This window comes from Heterocephalus glaber, unplaced genomic scaffold, assembly GCF_053883595.1.
Source record: "Heterocephalus glaber isolate CG9 unplaced genomic scaffold, H.glaber_assembly_v1.0 deba00000071, whole genome shotgun sequence".
In the NCBI taxonomy this organism is placed as follows: domain Eukaryota; kingdom Metazoa; phylum Chordata; class Mammalia; order Rodentia; family Bathyergidae; genus Heterocephalus; species Heterocephalus glaber.
The window spans coordinates 10,517,349-10,538,154 of record NW_028258137.1 but is presented as its reverse complement, the minus strand read 5'-3'; the positions used below and the strand labels follow the sequence as shown (position 1 = coordinate 10,538,154).

General features: G+C 35.9%; 1 protein-coding gene across 4 annotated transcripts in view; it reads left to right on the top strand.

Annotated features, from left to right (window-relative positions):
* The window catches only part of Cntnap4 (contactin associated protein family member 4), a 307,565-nt gene that overhangs the window by 3,660 nt on the left and 283,099 nt on the right, over positions 1 to 20,806 (top strand). The window contains exon 1 of one of the 4 annotated variants that reach the window (XM_087204283.1): positions 9,376 to 9,394. The exons of the other annotated variants lie outside the window; for them this stretch is intronic. The gene's annotated coding sequence lies outside the window, so the exon portion shown is untranslated. Of the gene's footprint in view, positions 1 to 9,375; positions 9,395 to 20,806 lie in introns of those variants that run through there. 4 annotated transcript variants of the gene reach the window in all.

The window sequence follows — 20,806 nt, the reverse complement described above, 5'->3', positions numbered from 1 at the left end:
ACTTGCTTGAGTAGATGATCACTCTTAATGGGCCTTTGAGTGTAGCCTGAATGTAACAAGAGAGATCCTCAAATTGGTACAACTCAATCTTGTAATTCTTTCTAGAAACTTCTTTCTTTTTCTTCTCTTCCCATCCCCCCAATTCATTTCTATAGCAAAATAATAGCCAGAATACAATAGTTAAGTTCTGATAAAATCTAATTCTATGATACAATGTATTAACAGCTGACCCTCATATGTGAAGGTTAGAATGCATGTTGACTCACTTTTCTAACAGCAGCCTTGATTTATTTTCACCCATTTGGTGCACTTTCCACACATACTGCAACTGTTAAAGGAAGACTTTGTCTCTGGAATAATATTTCTCATTAGTTAACTTGTCCCAAACATGACTTCCACATGAGACTGAGTGTTTACTTAAGATAGTCATTACTGTGTTCTGAAATTATTTTTGAAATTTACATCACATATAAATAGTTTCTCTACTGGAGCCATCTATGTATCAATATTAAATTGGATTATTCAAGCACAAGAAATTAGTAGAATTGCATACCATCAATTGTAGTATTTAGCTTGGAGTTTGCCAAACTCATGGGCCAAATTTGGCCTGCTGCCTGTTTTTGTATGGTTTATGAACTAAAATTGTCTTTATGTTTTTAACTGAAAAAAATTAAAAGGAGACTTCTTCATGGTAAAAATAATTATTTGAAATTCAAATTTTTGTCATATGTTTTTATATGTAGAACTGTATGAGCAAAATTTGAGCTTATTTATTTTGAATTTTATCAATACAATTTTGTTAAAATTGTTTTCCCTCTTGTTATATAAGTAACTACACACTATTCTTTACTATCTGGTCCTTTATGGAAAAAAGTTCATTGATCTCTGACTTAAGATATGATATAATGATGAGAGACGGATACTGCAAAAAATATATTACTATGATAAAGTTTAATCTTAATTATTTAGCATGTAAGTACACCCTTATGAAGTTGTAGTACTGAAAGAAAGGCTAATGTCAGGAACTATAACAAACAAAACTTTTTAATTAATATTTTCCTCAGATGTTTCTACATAAAGACTAGTTAAAAATCTTATTATTTGAATGTGTAAACATTATTTGTATTTATTCATAAAGTTTCAGCACTTTTTTGCCAAGTGTACATGTTTAATCTAAATAATCCTATTAACATATGTTGTTTAACAATGCATATAATAATTGCATCTTAGATGTTTGGAACAAAATTTGCTGTTATTTTACATTTTCATGAGTGTGAAATACTCCAACCCATCCCAATTAGAAACTTAACGTTTGGAAATCAAATTGATTATGAGGAAAATATTCTTGTCAGAAGAGTGTTATTGCTTCTGTTACTTTTAAAGCAGCTGCTTCCTAAAAATCCTGAAATTGGCAAACTTTCTAGAACAAATTGAAAACTAGATTTTCATTTAAGCATTACCGAGTGAGATTTCACAATAATGAAGCAAGTGCCTTTCCCCTACACATGACAGTGCAATTAACTTGTTTTTAAATTTTTTGTCTATTTGGAATTGTATTTTTGATTTCCAAGAATGAATTATTGGCCTCATTTTATTTGCATTACATTATATATGGATTTTTATTTTAAAAGTAAGCTAAAATATGGTGGATATACTATTTAAAAATAATTCCCTTGTTGAATTTCTTCAAAATAAATGACTATTTGCTCTAAGTTTACTTTCTTTTTTTGGTAACGGGCATCAAAATCAGGACCTTGCACTTGCAAGGCAGGTGGCCTTGCAACTGAGCTAAATCCCTGGCCTCTAAGTTTACTTTCTATAGTATTGTTTAAATGATTGAACTCTAAATGAAGATTTCTAAATATCAGCAAAAGGCCAATTTCCAAATCAAAGGAAACTAGGACAGCTTCATAGAACTTACTGTCTGACTGTCAGTGAGAGTTGTGATGTGATTTAGGACCAAACAGGGTAAATTAAATTGTGGACAATTAGGGATAGTTGCCTTAGCATTTTAGGGCTTTGGATTTGATTTTGTCTTAGAATATAAGTCTGTGTTTACAAATATCCATTTATCTCAACTTGATGCTATATTTAGAATTCAAACTTTTTTTTTCTCAGATTAATTGATATTGGGTTCTTAAAATGGTCAACTAATGAATCATTTGACACCCAGGGTGCTGATTAGTCCTAGGGGTTATCTAAGAAATATTTCACCATTCTTTCAAATTTGGTTCCTTCCTTCCTTACGGATTGGAAGTTATGGAAGAGTTTGGCTCCTGCAAACAGTAGAAAGAATGAGAAAAATGTATCCAACATCGTTACCTAAATCTCATGTATATACCATATATTCATATTGGTAGATGAATATTTCTGGTGAAATATTAAATAATGCAGACTTTGATTGATATTTTCAATGGCCTAGTGCTTCAAAGATTGCTTTTAGTATAATTTTTTATTTATCCAGACATTTTTGTCTCACTAACTTGTTTAGTAATTATCTAGTCTCATTGCTGTATTTTGAATTCAGTACTATTGTGATCAGGAAGGGTTTACCCATCACACAATACAGTAAGTCTTCAACTTTCGAGCAAGTTCTGATCTGATCTGAGAGAATGTTCGTAAGTCAAATTCATTTGTTATCCAACAAAGAGAGTCTTACACAATACACCTTTGGAACTTGTACAGCACATCTGTGAATATTCACAAATATTTGTAAGTTGGGGACTTACTGTATGTATAGCTTAAAAGAGTTGTTTCATGAATTAACCACATTAATGAGGTTAAATGGGTTGTACTGGTAACGGTGATAGAAAGAGTTCGTAGAATATATAGATGGTTGTTTTTATGGGTATTTTATTTAGGAGCCTTTAGAAATACTCTGTAAGAAACATCTTCAAAAAACAGTTTATGAGTTGTAGCATCAAATGCTAAAGTTAGACTTTGCTCGCTTTAAAAAGAAAAATCTCGGAAAATGAAGTAAATGCCCCCGACTACGTGCAAATGAAAGTTACAGAGCTTTAAAAGACCCTGTGATTGCCACTGAAAATCTTTCTTAAAGGAAAAATGAACTTCCCAATTAACCTAATATTCTGAAATGAAATAATTTACCCTTAAGATTTATTGTATTTTGAAGATATTGAGGTTTTAAAATAAGGTTTAAGCTGGACATTTAGCTCAGTGGTTCTGCTGCCTGCCTTGTAAGTGCAAGGTCCTGAGTTCGATCCCCGGTACCAAAACAAAACAAAACAAAACAAAACAACCAGGTTTAAAATTTCTTGGAAAATAATAGTTTACCCATAGTTCTAATTTATAATAAATTATATTTATAAATAAGAAAAGATGTCATTATTTTTGGGAAACTTTGATGTCACATTTCAACATTGAAATTTCTTCCGTGAGTTCTAATTGTGTATTTATCTGAGTGCTTAAATTAGGTATGTATGTATGTGTATGTTTATGTTTATTTGACTTATAGAATTTTCCTTCCTTGCTTTTAATTTATGATTAGTCTGTCCAAAGTACTAACAGGTCTAGGGCCTGCTGTTTCCTAATTGACTTTTGAAGGATAAAGTTTTGGCCAAAATATTTTCTACCAAGTTTTCCACATACATGGTACCACATAGCTCCAGAGTCATGTAATGTTAAAGAATGTACAGAAAACACCCATTACAACATACCATTATGCACTCAGTTGGTATTTGGAAGAGGAAGAGGAAAAGGAGGAGGAAGAGTATGTGTTGTGTCCTCCCCCCTCCAGTGAATTTTTGTCATGGTTTATGGAAAAGTAGTACTTCAGTAATAAAATTGGGGAAAAACAAGAAGGAAAATGAGCCTGTTTATGTTACAGTTAATGAGTCATTCTAGTGTAATAATTGGAAAAGTGAGTGAAGCCTGAAAACATTTGGCATTTTAAGTAGTTAAAAATTAGTAACTATAAAAACTTTTAATGGCGTACGTATTTCATAGAGTAATGATGAAATTTGCCCTTAAGGTTTTTAAATCACAAAGGAAAAAAGTGGTATGATATGTATCATAGCTATAGTGCTAATTACTTTTTCTTATTAAGTACCTCTCATTGTTTTGCAGTGCTCTAGAATAAGATGTTATATGCTCCTAAACTGTAAAAGACATATTTGTTTCTGTAACTGTTTTCCCCCACTGGCAATTACGGTTCTTACAAATGGGGTCATAGGTTGATATTGGTTGAGAACCAGTATTTAAATATATAAATTTACCTGCCCTCCTAAATTACATTTATCGTGTAATTTTTAGACCAGCTACAACCTGTAATTTCATTACTCAACTTACTCTGCAGTTATAACCTACAGAAAAATTTAAAAAATGTCCTTTGATTAAGGGCACTGACAAACTCTCCCAGGAAGTGGTTGTAAGCTTTGAAGTTGGTAGTTGCAGGAGGACCTTGAACAGACTTTTGATTCCTTGGTTTACAACAGAGGTCTCTACACTTTCCTGTCACTGTAAACCAATGAATTTCCAGACCCAGTAGAGGGATTTCTTGGAGAAATTGAGAAAGTTAAATTTCTAGGCTAATGGCTTTGCTCTATAAGATTATGTATATGTAATATGTCATATATATCTTCAAGTTTTGTTTGTCTAGTAAAATAGTTAATCAGCAGATGACCAAGAAGAAGGAAGGAACTAAATTGAAAATGGTCTTTAAGGGAATTGAGTTTCTGAGGTAATATTATCACTGATTGTGTATGTGTATGTGCATGTGTACACACACATATACAGAAAGATATTTGGTGTGGGAATTGGGAATGGAATGTACTGGCAGGGGAAATAGGAAATATTGCCCTGAGGTGGGGCATTTTGAATTAAGTAGTATTTTGCTTCAGAAGAAATTGTTTCTTATTTGTTGTCCATACCAGAATTGTCTCCAGTATCCTTTTAAAATAGTGTATAGAAGTATATATGATTATCTTGGTGTGAACATTACACACCATATACCTGCAGTGAAACATCACACAATACCCTACAAATATGTAGAATTTTATTTACAATTTAAAAATGTCAAAGATCATCTGACAATAGCCCTCAAAACAAACAAACAAACAAACACAAAATAGCATGTAGAATTAAGAATTTACAAGTCATCTGTTTGGATCCAGTTGAAATTCATCCCACACATTAGAAAAAATAATGCCCTTCTATGATCCCAAAGTTTTTATTATTCTCTGGGATAGGTTATGAAGACCATTGACCCCTAAAATTGAACTCAACTCTGTCAGTTCCTGAATGCTAGTCTTTCTGAACATGGCTCTGATCGCAGATGATGCCAGAAGAGATTTGGGCTTAAAAGTCAGTAGGCAAATTGAAGTGTAATTTAACTCTGGAAAACAATGAAGTAAAGTGATACTGGTACCTAGAGAAGGGCATTATAAACATTTAACATTTTTCACATCATTCACTTTTATCTCCCAATTTTGGCTGATTTTAAACAAAAAAGAATCTATCTCCAAGGCAGAGAGCTGCATGAATGCTTAGTGATTCTCATAATTAAGGATTTATAATACATATTTACATTTGCCATGTTTTAGATGTTTAGGACTTAATTAAAAGAACATTGTTAAAATAAAAGCAATTCCATCTAAATTGGTGGTGAGGGAATTCTGTGTAAGGTTATAAAGTGGCTAAATTAGGTGCCTTTGTTCCACACTGAGTATGGTTTCTGTGCTTATTTGAACTGTTGTACTTTAGCACATAGATTGTATTACAATGCTGCTAAAGAAAACTTAATGTACCTCAAAAACGTCATAACACTACTTCTTAAGTATCGTAAGATGTGTAACCTTTCTTAAAAAAAACAAAAATAGAGACAACTTTAGAAAAATGAGTTAGGATACATTTAAGAAAGCAAAGAGCAAACCCTGGAGATAACATTTGGTTTCTTAAGTGTAAAGCATGCTTTATCACAAAATAAAACATTTCATAATCAAATACAGTATCTATTAAAGGAATGGGAAAAGTAAGCTAATAAAAATATGATGTAGGATTTCAGGTACTAAAAAGAAAATTATACTCACAATAATTTGCAATGCTTAACATGTAAAACTAAGATTAAATTCATTTTTTACTGGTCCTCCTTATAAATGACCACATCCATTTCTTGGAAGCCTTGTTATGTGCTTGCCTATGGAATGGCTTTTTTATGTATATATGTATAATTGCAACATAAAATAGATTAGCACGGAGACAATGTATGTAGTGTCATTAATCACAGAAGCATTCTGTAGGGAAGATGCCAAGAAGGTCTCTGTTTTTCTGAGTTAGCAGAATCAAGCCTCCTGTGATCATTTTCCTGGATATGAGGATGATCTGGCTGTGACATCTGTCACGTTAGCAATTGCCAGGGTTGATTTGGCCGATCTGGCTGGTGGGGCAGCTGTCTTCTCTTCCTTCCTCATTGTTCTCCATGATTCCCATTCCCGCCATTCTCTATCTTGCAATATTTTAAAATATTACACACATTAGTGTGCTTTTAGGTAAGCCTGATATGATGCATTGATATATTTAATTGATGCAAATGTTTTTACTTTTAACAAGCAAGCAACTATACTTCACTGTTAGGTGTTTTCAGTGTTAAGTTCAGGCTTATCAGCACAGCGGCCACACATCTTCCTACCCTATATGCACTAATCTTTCTACTTTTGTCTGGCGTTACTGCTTTCTTCCCCTCAAAATCCTGGTAACCCTGCTGTCCACTGGCCTCTATCTCTTAGACTTTGCCTCTGTTGTTCTCTTTGCTCTGTCTGGATTGCTCTCTGTCACCTGCCTGCAAATCCTCCTGTAAACTTCTTAAGGCAGCCTCATGCCCTTCCCCATGCGCAACCGCCTCACCTGTCATCTTCTTGCAGAAATCCCTTCCCACTAGATGTGCTTGCTATTCCTGCCCTGATCAGAGAGCATCAGATATGAAAGTTTAAAAAAAAAAATAAAAATCTCCTTTGAAAAATTGTAAAATCTTTGATAGACAAAGGTATTTTTTCACACATTTCTGTCCCATACCACCTAGCACAATTCCCTGAAATAAAGAAGATTTTCAATAAATGTGGGAAAAAAAAATCTGGGATGGTCTGTATTTGGTGTTTTAGTAAAAACAGCAAAACCAGAGGAGAGGAACAGTTAACTTGGAATAGCATGTGTTATTTTAATGATTAAAAGGTCATTATTTAAGAGGACATTCATTTTTGCTACCCTTTTAACTTTGACTTTATATTCACCTCTATTATATTTCATTTTGTTAAGTTGAATACTTTATTCTAGTCTGTTTTAATCTGCTAGGAGGCATATTCTCCCTCTGACCTATTCTTACTGTTTGTCCCTCACTCTTCCTCTCACCATTCAATTTTTTATTTATAGCAAATGCAATTTGGTAGCCGTTAGATTAGGTCGTGTTGGATTGAAGACTCTCAATACACAGGAAATGAAAAATGCACCAGGAGTGTAAAATAAGGGCGGTGCATGCGTGCTCCTTCGGGGCCATCCTTGCATCTCTCCCTCGCACTGGCACCTCTGAGTCATGTCCTGGTGGCACATGCATTTAGTCTCAACATTCTGGGAGGCAGGAGTTGACAGTTCAAGCCTAACTTGGACAATCTGGTGACTTCGTGAAACCCTGCCAAAAGAGGAAAAGAAGTTAGGGATGTAACTCAGTGTGAAGGCCCTGGGTTCAACTCTAAGTACAAAACAAAACAAATGAAGAAAAACTGCAACATGTTCTCCACGTTCCAGGAAGAAACTTTCAATTCCTTCATCCATGTTGGATTTCAAATATTTTGTGTTGACCTTCATTTTACATTTTCTGATTTGAAAACCTTTCTTCTTTACAGAGGGTAGAAAAAATATTAAATTACTTTCCTACTTTTTTCTTGTCAGTATTAACTTTATCAAGAATGTACCTACAACTTCCTTGCTCTTTTGGTGTCTCAAAACATCTGCAAGATGTTTCTTTTTATTATCTTGAGCAATTTTTTATCAGCATTAATGAGTTCTGAACTTCTTTTCTCCTCCTTTTAGTTGTACACTCTTTAATTCTTTTTTGATTCCTCTCACATTTTCTCCCTCCTCATGGTACACATTTGTGATTTTTGTTGCCAGGATTTATACTTTATAGCTTTCCACACATGTTGACATATGCTATCGTTAATAATGACAGATATTCCTTTGCATTGGGCTCTGTGGACTCTACGGTGGTGGGCTGTGCTTTTTCTCATTTTCTTCTCACACAGGTCTCTGAGGCAGGTGTTAGGATTCCTCTTTCGCAAACCAGGAAACTGAAGCTTAGGTGAGATTAAAGGTACCAAGTAGGGGTGAACAGAATTGAGATTTGGACTCCAGCCTGGTGACTCCAAACCCGTTGCTCTTTGAAGTGTAATGTACCATCTTTGTACAGACCTTTGAAATCACCCCCGTGTATTAGAACTCTCATATGCCCATTCTCTTTGGCATAATTTAAAAAATGTATTTTGATTTTTAATAGGCCTATAATCGTACATATTTATGGGGTATAGTGTGACATTTTAATACAGGTATACAATGTGCTGTGATCTGATCAGAGTAATTGGCATAACTGTCACCTCAGACATCTATCATTTTTTGTGTGGATTGAGAACCTTCAAAAGTCCTCTCTACTGAGTATTTGGAAATGATGCAATTAATTGTTGTCAATCATAGTGACTATACTGTGCTGTAGAACATTAGAAGTTATACCTCCTGTCCAGGTGCAGCCCTGGACCAGCAACCACCCTCTTCCCATACCCACACCTTTCTCAGGCTCTGGCAACTACCATTCTATTCTCTACTTCTACAAAAATCAGCTTTTTAGCTTTTACATGTAAGTGAGAACATGTGGTATTTGTCTTTCTGTGGTGTGATAAATTCTAAGATCATACTTCTCCTTTCTTCCGAGGCTTCAGTCACTGGTATTTTAACAATAAGCTCTTTCATACTGTCAAGGTGAACTGTCAGTCACTCATTCAGAGTAGATAACTGTAACACTGCCTCCTCTGTAAAAAAATTTCTCTACCAACCGCCTTGCTTCCTGGTACCCAAGAGTCATTTATCTCCTCTACATTCTTTCTTTGAGTCAGTACCTCATAAAGCTGGATATTAGGAGCTAATAAAACAGCCCCAATCCCTTTGCACAGTTGCAGCTCTACCGGTCCAGGGTGCTCTGGCTGTTCTGTTTCTGTCCTGTCTTTCCCCATGGCCCCATGTTCAGGAACATGCTCCCTTAGCCACTGGGTTAGTCTGTGGCTGCCATATTGAAACACTTCATGTAGTTGGAGGGGCTTAAACATCAGAATTCTGCTTTTTCAACAGTTGCAGAGCCTGGAAGTCCAAAATCAAGTTGCCATTGGGTTGGTTTCTGGTGAGTCCTCTCTTCCTGGCTTATGCAGGGTCATCTTCTCACTGTGTCTGCATATGACTTTTCCCTTGTACACTGGAAGGGAAGGGGGAGACAAAGAGAGAGGGAGAGGGAGAAGGAGAGGGAAAGGGAACGGGAGAGGGAGAGGGAGAGCTTGCACAGTTGTATTTTTTAAAAAAATCTGGACACCAGTCCTATTGGATTAAGGCCCCACACTTAGGATGTCATTTAACTGTAATTACCTCTTTAAAGGTCCTCCTCTAAATACAGTTACACTGGGGATTAGGGAGTCACCATATGAATTGTGGGGCCATACAGTTCAGTACCTCCTGGGTCTTCTTACTGCTACAACTGTGGACATAAAATAACTTTTCTTCTGGTTTTTAAGAGACATTTTGCAAGTTTAACAGCAGATATATTGCTTTTCCTGATTGAAATGTGTCAGATGAGTAAAGTCATCCTCCAGTTGAATCCTTCCTCCATGGAACTGCTGTGATCCCTTCTGACGTGCCCGTCCATTAACTGGTCACCATAGGGGCCACCCTTGCCCTGTCCCTTCACTTTCTCTTTTCTTTTACGTACACAGTGCTCTCTGATTGCCTCTGTCCATGAGTTTCTGATGTCCTTAGAGGTGTGTATCTCAATGATACCAAAAATGCCTTCCCATCATGTCATAACAATTTTATGTTTTTGAAGCAAGTCATTTCCTTTGAGCGCATTATTCTATTTCACACACTCCTTCCAACAGTCATAGAGATTCATAGGATGATAATTTATTGCCCTTTGTTAAAGTCACTGCTTTATTTATCACTGACATTTCTATAGCTGTTATCACGAGTATTATTTTATCCCCTTCAAATTGCTCTCTCCTTTATGTTACTAAGCTCCAGTTATGGTGTGATTTGCTCTGTGTTTCTTACAGACAGCCCCTCCCCAAAATTTGATCATGAGATTGTTTTCTTTGGCACCTTCTCACTTCCTAATCCATAAATCTCATAGTACACATCTTTTTCTCCTTTTCTCTGTGCTATATCCTATCCCTTTCCCCAATAAAACATAAATAAATCAACCATCATAATTCTAATAACTTTTTAAAAGTCAATTTAAAATTTTTCTAAGTTGCAATTTGTAGAATGCCCTCCAAGTAGGGGGAACTGGCACAGATGTTTGCCATACATTATTTCACTCAATCTTTACACAGCATCTGTTCCTGCCTGGTCTTTTTCTCACATGCATGTTTTCCCATCCTCTCTACTACATTTCTCTTGTGGCTAAATAGTCTTTGTATTTGTCTTTTTAAAGGGTTCATAGTAACTCATGGAATGGATATGCTGTTATTTAAACATTCCTCTTTTTGAACTAGTTGGTTATTCATTGATTTATTTTTGAATTCTCTTAGTCCATCTGCTTCTGGCAGCATATGATTCCCCTAGGACTCTTGTCCTTCTCTAATATCGAGTATCTTGAGCCATTTACAAATGTCAATGTCCTGAACTGTTCAATGCTGTGTGTTATCTCACTTTGTCTTGCAAAAATCCAGATTTTCCTAGGAAGGAGAAATTTAAAGCCACAACTGTATCCTTCTACCTTTCTCCTTTTTGCTTAAGAATTTATAGCACTTAAAGATAGTTCTTGGTCTCTTCCGGCAGTAGCCTTTGTTCAAACATGAATCAGAGGTGGTGGGTAGAGATTGTCACATTTGACAGATCTCAGGAGTGTATCTGTCACCCTCCAGGAAATGCCTTCACTCATCAATTGGTCTTGTCAGTTACACACACAGCCATCTCTCCAGCCCTCAGCAGCATCAACAATCTTCCTACATGTGTCTCTCTCAGGAGCTCCTGCCTGTGGCCCCTAATGGGCTGCTGCCAACACAAGTTTCCTGTTGTAACCATTAGCCTGGTGTGTTCTCCAGAAGGCATGAATCATATTTATGGGAAGAACCTCCTAACTGCCATATCACTCTGTTCTTGGCACTGATTTTTTTTGCCTTTTTTATTGGTACATTTCATGTATTTGTAATACATATTAACTACACTTTTTTGGGACAAACAAGTATATATATAATTATATTATTATTATATTATATATATACATTTCTTGATCGTTTTCAATTCCTCCCCCACCTGCATACCCTATCTCCTCTTCCCCAATCTCCATACTCTAAACCTTGGTTCTGATTTTGTTTTCTTCCGGCATCTTAGACTTCTCTGTCTTCCTTCTTTAAAAAAAACTAATATTTTCTGTCTTTTTGAGAAAAATGTCAGTATTTCAAGAAAACAGGCTGGTGTTATTCAATACTTTTATTCCCTTCTCAATCAGGGAAACCCACGTATATTTCATGAACATCAAAATGGAAAAGAAAACACTTCAGATTTATGACTTTGAATGTGAACTCTGTTTCCATTGCTGAACCATCACCAGTGCTACTTGAACCAGTCTCCTGCAAAGCAGATCTGTTTCTGCCTATTATCTAATAGACCTCTGAGTGGTGTGTTCCTCATTAATGCTAACCTTTTTTTCAAAAAGAAAAATATCAGAGATTTTCAGGTCCCTTTGTGCTTTACACTTTCTTTGACTGTTGACCTCTATGTGTCTCATCCAGCTCTCTTTATAGTTATGCCTGAGGCTCTTAATATCTCTTTCTTACTGCTCACAGCAACACATTGCACCTTTCAATATTTGCTTTATTGAATGAAGTGACAGGATTACCATTTTAATAATATTTTCTTTAACAATATTTATGAGTTTCTTTATTTCTATCTTCCTATCTTTTATTTGTGTACTTATAAAAGTAAAAAACATGTTAAGGGAAAGTGATTAATAGGGCATTAATGAACTGGTCACACTGTGAATTTCTTTATCATTTGCATAATAAATTTTTTAACAGGGACTCCTGTGACTCTATGCCTAAAGCCTTCATTTATAAAGCATCTCTGTATAGTTTTGTTGCTATTTGCTTGGAACTAATGGGAAATTGTTGAAAATAAATGTATTTAGTCACACATTTCATATGCTAGGCAAAATACCAGGTGAAGTTGGTTGGTAAATGCCTAAGCTTAGAGTGACACATCATCCCATCCTTAGAACAAAAACAATTGAAACAGGGTCTCACTTATGTTGACCAGAAAGGTTTTGAACTCCTGTGCTCAAATGATCCTCCCACATCAGCCTTCCAAGAGTTGGGACAAGAAACAGACTACCATGTTCGTTTGTTTGTTTTAATTATAGATATAATTAATGTCCAGTAATAAGTGTAGAATTTTTAGTGGAGTAGGTTTAACTCAGAGTTTTGTTAAGTTTTTTTTCTTTGTTTACTGTAGTAGTTTCTTAAACTATTCATGCTTCAAAAAACAAGAAAGGCACACAGGGTCAGTTCACGTCTGTCTATCCAGTTGCCATTTCAGGAGGTCTACTTACTTTCTTAGTGAGCTTCTGGTGTGATATTTGGGTGTGTGGGTGACATAACCAAGGAAACTACCCATCATCCATCCATCCATCCACTCAATCGCTGTAGTAGCCATATATGCATTTCTTGTCCTATTCAAGGTAGAATAAAATCACACATGTGTCCCAAACTCTGCCACTCAGAGACCCTAAACCAAATGGAGAAGACATAGAAATGCCTTAAAGTAACTCCAATAAAATGGAGACTGTGATACATACAGGAATATTTTCCAATATGAATTTATATGTAGTAGCATTCTGATGTTTTTGGTAAGCAATGAATCTCTTCACATTTCCTTCAAAAAAATCAATAAATGACAGGCAATACAGCTAGAGTTGATATTAGATGAATTTTTTATGTTTTTCACCTGAATATGGACAGTTTGAAAACTTATCCCCAACAATTAACACTTGTTGATTCAGAGAATTATTCCTAAGAAAGAAAGATGTATTATCAAAATCACTATCCATAATTATTTTTAGTGAAATACTTTTTACATTTTCTGAATGTATTTGGTGTTATAGAAACAGTTGCTCTTCAGCCAGGTGTTTGGTTCATGACTGGGATCCCAGCAATCTGAGAAGCAGAGGCAGAAGGCTTGCAAGTTGAAACACAGCTGGAGCAACTAAGGAATTTAAGAAGGGCTTATTTCAAAATTTTTAAAAAATGGCTGTGAATGTAGCTCAGTGAGAAGGCCCCTGGGTTCAATTCCTAGTACTGCTGGAAATAAGAAAAACAACAAAAAAATTAATTACTCTTCATGGGGTTGTGCTATTGTCTAGTCAGTCTATTACAGTGTTCCTACATCTTGTAATTTCCAATACTTCTTGAGTTTCATATTTAATCTGCTCATGTTATTCATTCAACAAATATTTAGTAAGCCTGCACAGAGTGGTGCCTATCATTACATATGTCTTCAGCATCAGTAACTTCTTGACAGCAGTTGAGTATAGAAGTTTTGACTCTAAGATACAGAATGATTTTGTGATCCTGTTTTATGCCTAAGGGTTTGTTTTCTTTTAAAACAAAATGTAAAGTATTGTTCAGGGCACTCACAGGGGCCCCATTGTGAGGACCAGCAATCTGCGCCCTTGCTGTAGGGGCTGACTCTTAAGCAGATCATCCTGAGCTCACAGCTCAGCTTCGCCATGTCTTGCGCTGTAGAAAAGCACAGCACAGTGCAAGAGCACGATGAGAGAGAGGGGCACATAGTGTCCGGGATGGCCGTAGGCAGAGCATCAGGTGTGAGCAGTGGGAGCCAGTGAAAGCTATTACTTGAAAGATGAATAGGAAGCCAGAAGGGGAGAGAAGCAGGAGAACATGACAATCAGAATGATGTCCACAAAAGCATGAAGAATTTTAATGCACCCCGAGTAGTTCTGAAGGCTGAGCCTGAGGTGAGGAATGGCAGGAGATCAAGATAAAAATTGTCACATGTGGGCCAGGTCATGTTATGTCATCCAGACTCAAGGGATCATTCTACTATCATACATGTTATGTGCCATAAATGTGTGAATGGCATTGATTAGATTTGCATTTTGTAAAGTTTAAACTCTTGGCAATGTTAGGATAGGAATGATGAAGGACAAGGAAATAACAAGAGAGAGAGGGGGTCATATTTTTGTTCCATGTGCCCACGAGGACTCCCTGAATGTCACAGCTGATTGGAAGGAGAAATAGAGGAGAATATGGAGTCGTCAATCCTGGTTGGTGGTTATTTCTTTTGTTATAGATGCATTCATATCTGTCTCAATGTGCAGTTTGTTTCTTGTATGTAGGAGCTTTGCTTATGAATAAGAGATTTTAAGTGCATTTATATTTTAAAAAATTCTCTTCTTGAACTTCTTTATAAAGGAGCATATATAGAAAAGTTTGAGTTTGTGCATGATATGTGTAAATGGAATATTTTAGGAAGAATCAGGCCATGATAATGTTGAGTAAAATGTTTCTGAAATAAGACCCAGACAAAACACTTTCTGGCATGTCATGTTGTTGCACATGAATGACATCACTTGCTTTGGCAGGAACAAAAATTTATCCTGAATTAAAGGTTTCATGGGAGATACTTCCCCATCACTGAACACTATGATGATTTGGCTTAGATGGTGAAGATTAAATACTTTACCCCTTGTGACAAAATGCTGAATTCCTATAATTAGTTTAAATGCTTCAGGCCAAAATAATTAGGGTTTCAGTGTTTATCACAGGATGTGCAAAAGGAAACACTGATAAAATGGAAAAGCAAAATTCAAGCAAAATTTTACAGTGTGTTCTTCAAGTTATGCTCAGTTTATTTAAAGAAACTTTTGCTAAATGCTTGCCATATTGAAGTATACTGCAGAAAACAAATGCATAAAAATATATAGGCATGCTCTCAAATTAAAAAGAGAGGGAGAGAGAAGAGTAGAGAAAGAGAAATGGTACAGTTCATCATTGTGGTACTAATTGCACCATTTTTGAAAATATCACATCATTCTGAATCCATTTCTTTTGCTGTGGGGATTCAGTGGCTACTGGTGAATGCTACTGAATTATTGATCATCTTTGATACCCCCATAACATGGAGAAGAGCTGAGGTAATTGCCCCTCCAGAGAGCTTTAATTCTCCAGTGTGTTCTGTAACGTTAGACAATCTTGTGAGATTTAAAACAGTGGCAGGGAACATTTGAGGCTTCCAGTTGCTCTCCAGTGGTAACTGTTACATTTTTAAAATACGCCTCTGGACATATCCAGCTATGAAGAAAAACCCGGAAGCTTTTCCCCAACCAAGTTGTGAAGAAATAACCTTTACTAATTTATAAGTGAACTCAGAGGACTAACGAAAAATAAGAGAAAAAGCTCTTTTTAAAAAGGTATTTTAGCATTTTGTGCATCAGAATTTTAAGTATGGTCAATAAAACCTACAACTGGTCTGTAGAAAGCTATTTTAATTAATGGTATCATTTAGCTAACTTTTCTTGACCACTTAGATTTAGCATTTGTAAAATACTTATTTAATTTAAATTTTGTTTAAAACCAAGAAATATTTATTAAAAAAATCTGTTAGGTAGCAATTTGAGTCCTACCAATATACATTCCTTGTATCACAAACTACTTGAGGTGTTGAATGAACTAAAATAAGACAATCATTTATATTTATTCAACCACAATAATATGCTTAGTTTATTATGTTGTAGCTCTAAGAAATAAAAAAGAAAATATTCTTTCAGATGTGCATATTATGAACTGATTTACAGAGAAAATTAAATCCTTCGTACTGAGGAATGAGATAGTAATTTTATTTGATTTACTTGATTTTACTTGAGTCTAATGTATGACTTAAATTTCTCCCAAGTTCACTGAAATATAAATACTTCTAGGTCTTGAAATAATCCATTATTTAAAAAAAAATTTGTCAACACTTACTCTATGAAAGAAACTCAAGAGTTTATGATAGGTAGATTCCTGTTCTAATGGACATATGTAAATATTGCACTGTGTTATTTGCAGTATGCTTTATCTAAGAACTTTAGATAACTTGCCCTTTTGGTTTTGTTGAGCATCTGAAAAAATAGAAAAATATGTGTTAAAAATTTTTGTTTGTTTTTTTGTATTATTCATACAATAAGATCTGATAAACCAAATATGAAACTAGCAATCAGACATGATCTCTGCTTCTCTGACCCTTCCTACAACCCTCTGTGTCAGGGGTGTTATCTTTTTCTGATCAGCTATCATTACAGACCCTAAGAGACTTTTATTTCTCTACAGTCCTTACCCATCTACTTGCATAGACACAAACCAATAGTCTTCATCTGTCGAGGACTTACATCCACCTTTCCCTTTCATCCACTGCCATAGGCTTTTAACCACACTGTGGGGCTGAACATTTAGACAGGAATGGGAAATATGTGAATAGGGCATTCCAATCTGTTATTTTAATTACTGTGCAAGAGTCTTACTAGGTACTATAAAACCAAGGAGGACACTTAAGCCCAAGGATTGCAGCTGATGGGTCCTTGTCTGGAGGCCATTCCAAGCTGATGTTCCCAGCTGTGGCACAGTGCACTGAACATGTTAGTTTAATAAAAATGTAATAGCCAGGCTTAACAGAATGTAATAATCAAAATGTAATGGTCTTGGAGCATCCATAGGAAAGATTGATGGAGTGAAAGGAAGCAATGTTGAAGGTAGGTCTATAATTAACACTCCAGGTTTTTTGGATGGCGATTAGATTGTTAACATTGGCCCCGTTCCTGTGTGTGTGGGGTGGAGATGGTACTGGGAAGTAGCCAGAGTCTCAGTTCTCACCACAATCCACACAAGTGGAGAAATTCATTAGAATCTGAAATTAAGGCACAAAGCCAGCAAGAGGAGGGACAACATCCTGAAAGTAATTGAGGCAGGGGGCTTGTGGAAGTCATACAAAATTCCTCAAGGACCCAATTGACTTAGTGATGCTGGCCAACTGAACTGAAAACTATCTCCAGACCACACTTCCATTAAGGGGGATATTTTCAGAGACTCCTCAATTTCTGTCTCATCAAGCACAACAAAAAACAATGCAGTGGTGTATAATTTCTTTCTTTCATGTTTTAAATTTTTTTTGTGATACTAGGGATTGAACCTAGTGGTGCTCTGCCACTGAGCTACATCCCCAACCATATTTTGTTTTTTACTTTGAGACAAGGCCTTCTATATTGCCCAGGCTGCCCTTGAACTCATGATCCTCCTGCCTCAGTCTCCCAGATGGCTGGGATTATAGGTGTGTGTACCACCATACCTGACATGGTGGGCATTTAATACCAATATTGTGTTATGTAGGGGATGATAGCACAGATATAATGTTCAAGAGAGGTTTGTACTGTATCAATTTCTCTTCACTGATTGTGATTTGATCTTTAGAACTACAGAGTTTTTTTTAAGCCTCAGATAGTCTTTATTCACGTGAACCCTACAAATGTTACAATTTTCTTTTGCTGCAAATGTATATAAAATAATCTTTATATAGAATCCATTTCTTGCTGTAAATCTTTCTAAATCTCTGAAAATGGCGCTAAATAAGGGTAAATGAATAAATGGAAATGAAGAGAGGTATGAGGTATAAGGAGTGTGGGTCAATCTTCAGTGACTCCTCCTGCCCAGATTCCTAGCCAGAGACTTACACTCCTTCTTGATAGCACCCTCTTTGCCATCTGTAGGGTGGAACCACAGAGATTTTTAATTTCATTTATTACAATGTCTTACTTTTCAAAAAGTAAGTTAAGTATTTGTAGGTGACTTCTGACACATATTCACAGAAATCTCACTACAGAAAACATGTTTTATTGATGCCTGCTCTGTCCACTGAGGGTCTGTTATGTAGTGTAACTTATCGATCCCATGTCATGTCCACATAGAACAATGTCCTCAAATGCAATACTCCCTCAAATAATTCATTAAAAGTTCAGACAACAAAGCAGGAAAGTGGTGCTGGCAGCATGACAGGGGACAAAAGTAAAGAGGCTGAGTAGAAAATAAAAAAATAAAAACCTTCAGGATGAAATTTAAATTCTCCTACTTCAATGTTCATCTTGGAAATGGAGATATCTTCTTCATAGGACTGATATAAAGATTTAATTGACAGGGACTTAACAGGCATACATGTAACTATTTTTCTTATTAGCATTTTTCTCTAGAATGCTCATTTAAAAATATTATTGGTTCACTAGCATGGATCTCTTTCATTCAGAGGGTGTTCTCTGAGGAGGGGGGGTTAGAGATCCCCCATAATGACTTTCTGCCTCTTTTCAAGTCCTTGCCCTCACTCCAGCAAAGAATGAAGAGAGGCTTTTAGCGAAAAATGGGGATATAGTGTGAAGTGAAAGTTTATTTAAAGTGTAGCAAATGCAGAGGAAGCAGAAGAAAATATATCTTAACACCAGAGTGGTGCTACAAGATAGGGGGCATTACTCTGGGGATGCCCAGTGAGTTTGAGGTCTACTTCCTACTTACAGTGCTAAGCTGGTTTCTAAAAATAACTATATCACTGATTGGTATGGTCTAGGAAAACCAGGGTCTTAGCGTTTGTTTCCTGGAAGGACAAGGCCAGTTGGGGATTTTTAAAGCATGCAGCAGATGTGAATAACATTTTCATGAGGATGCAGTAGGGTACATTTTTCAAGCACATGGTATATGATAAGCATGTGATGATTTTACAGTTGTCAGCCACAGATAAGTATGTGATGATCTTACAGCATTAGTCATCTGGGTTTTGCCCTGAGTTTTTGTCTATGTCCCTCTAATCTGCCCCTACAGATTGATTCATCCTATGAGTGCCCTCATTACTAAACATGAAGTCAATTTGCAAAGTATTAGACATTGTGACATACGTCAGAGAAGTACTTGAGTCATTGGTCAACAGCAGGTATGAGTAAGCTTTCCATTTCTAGGACAAAATATCCAACATACACAACTCTAAAGGGGAAGGATTTATTTTGGCTCACAGTTTCAGTCCATGCTTGGCTGGCTCCAAGGAAGAAGTGGCATGGATGAAATGCATGTTGGAGAAAAGCTGCTCACCCTATGGCACCCGGGAAGCACAGAGCAGAGAAGAACATCAGAGGAGAAAAATATCTATAGATACATAGTCCTCAAGGTCATGCCCCAGTCCACACCTAGACACACCTAGAAGTGTGCTTCACTGATCTAGGCATCTCTTGAGCCAATCAAGCTGGCAATCAAGATTAATCATCACCATAAGAAAAAGAGAGAGTGTCTTTTATAGTGGGCTACCTGAGGAGTCATCAAGTAAACAAATACTCGATCCATTCAACAGCATTTTGTAGGAATTAAGCTGAAAATAATAACTGATGGACATGAGAACAAAGTAAAAACTTTATAACCTTCTTTCCAATTCTAGTAAAGTAAGAGTAGGAGCATTTTATTAAAAAACACAAAATAAATTTTTGAATGAGACTGGTGAATCTTATCTTTTATATGGGAATTATCAGATTTTAAACATGATGGCTTGAAAAACAAAATGACATATGATGACCTTGTAATATGTCATTATAAATCTTCAAGTTTGTTTTAAACAAATCCTTTTAAGTTTTAAAGTCAAATGACAAACATTCCAAGATTTATGTTTTTAAAATTTTATTTTGGGGCTAAGAGTGGGTCAGAGTGGGATATGCAAAATAATTGAAACATTTATTTTCTATTTTAAGTAATTTATGATTAAAAGTTCAAGAGTAGGTCCATATATCTAAGAAAACATTAGCAATTAATATGGTGGGGTGGGGTTTGCAAATAATAGGGAACTCATAGGTATGAAAAGACCTAGAGGCAAATGAGTAACCAGTATTTGGTTTAGTTACAAAGGGATGTTATCAGGATACAGAGAGGATGTGCAAGCGCAAGGACCCGAGTTTGATCCCTGGTACCAAAAAAAAAAAGATAAATAAAAAATAAAAAGGATACAGCGAGGGTTACAACAGTTTTAAGAAGAAATGAAAGACCTAAAATGATTAAGAATGCACCTGTCATCTTATCTGAGGGTCAGGTTCTCTCCACATTTACATGTTGGTTAGCGAAATTCGTTTCCTTGCCACTGAAGCTCTCAGTTTTTCACTTGTCATCAACTGAGGACTTTTTCAAGTCTTAGTGGCCACTGAACCATGTCTTGCCACATGGCCCTGTCCTCAACATGGCTTGCATGCTTCCAGTTTTTCTGTCTTACTGTGTTTCTGATCTTTAGACTTTCTGATAGACTCCACTTATTATGTCAGACTCATCTAGGATGATCTCACTTTTCAGTACTTGAACATTAACTCAATTAAGGATTTTGATTAATTAATTCCATCTCCCAACCTATTTTGTCAGACAAAAATATGGTTATAGAAGCGATATCTAAACATACTCACAAGTTCTGTCTGCCTTCAAGGGGAAGCAGTTGCACAAGGTGTGTACAAGAAAGAGATGGGGTCTCAGAGGTCGTTTTAGAATTC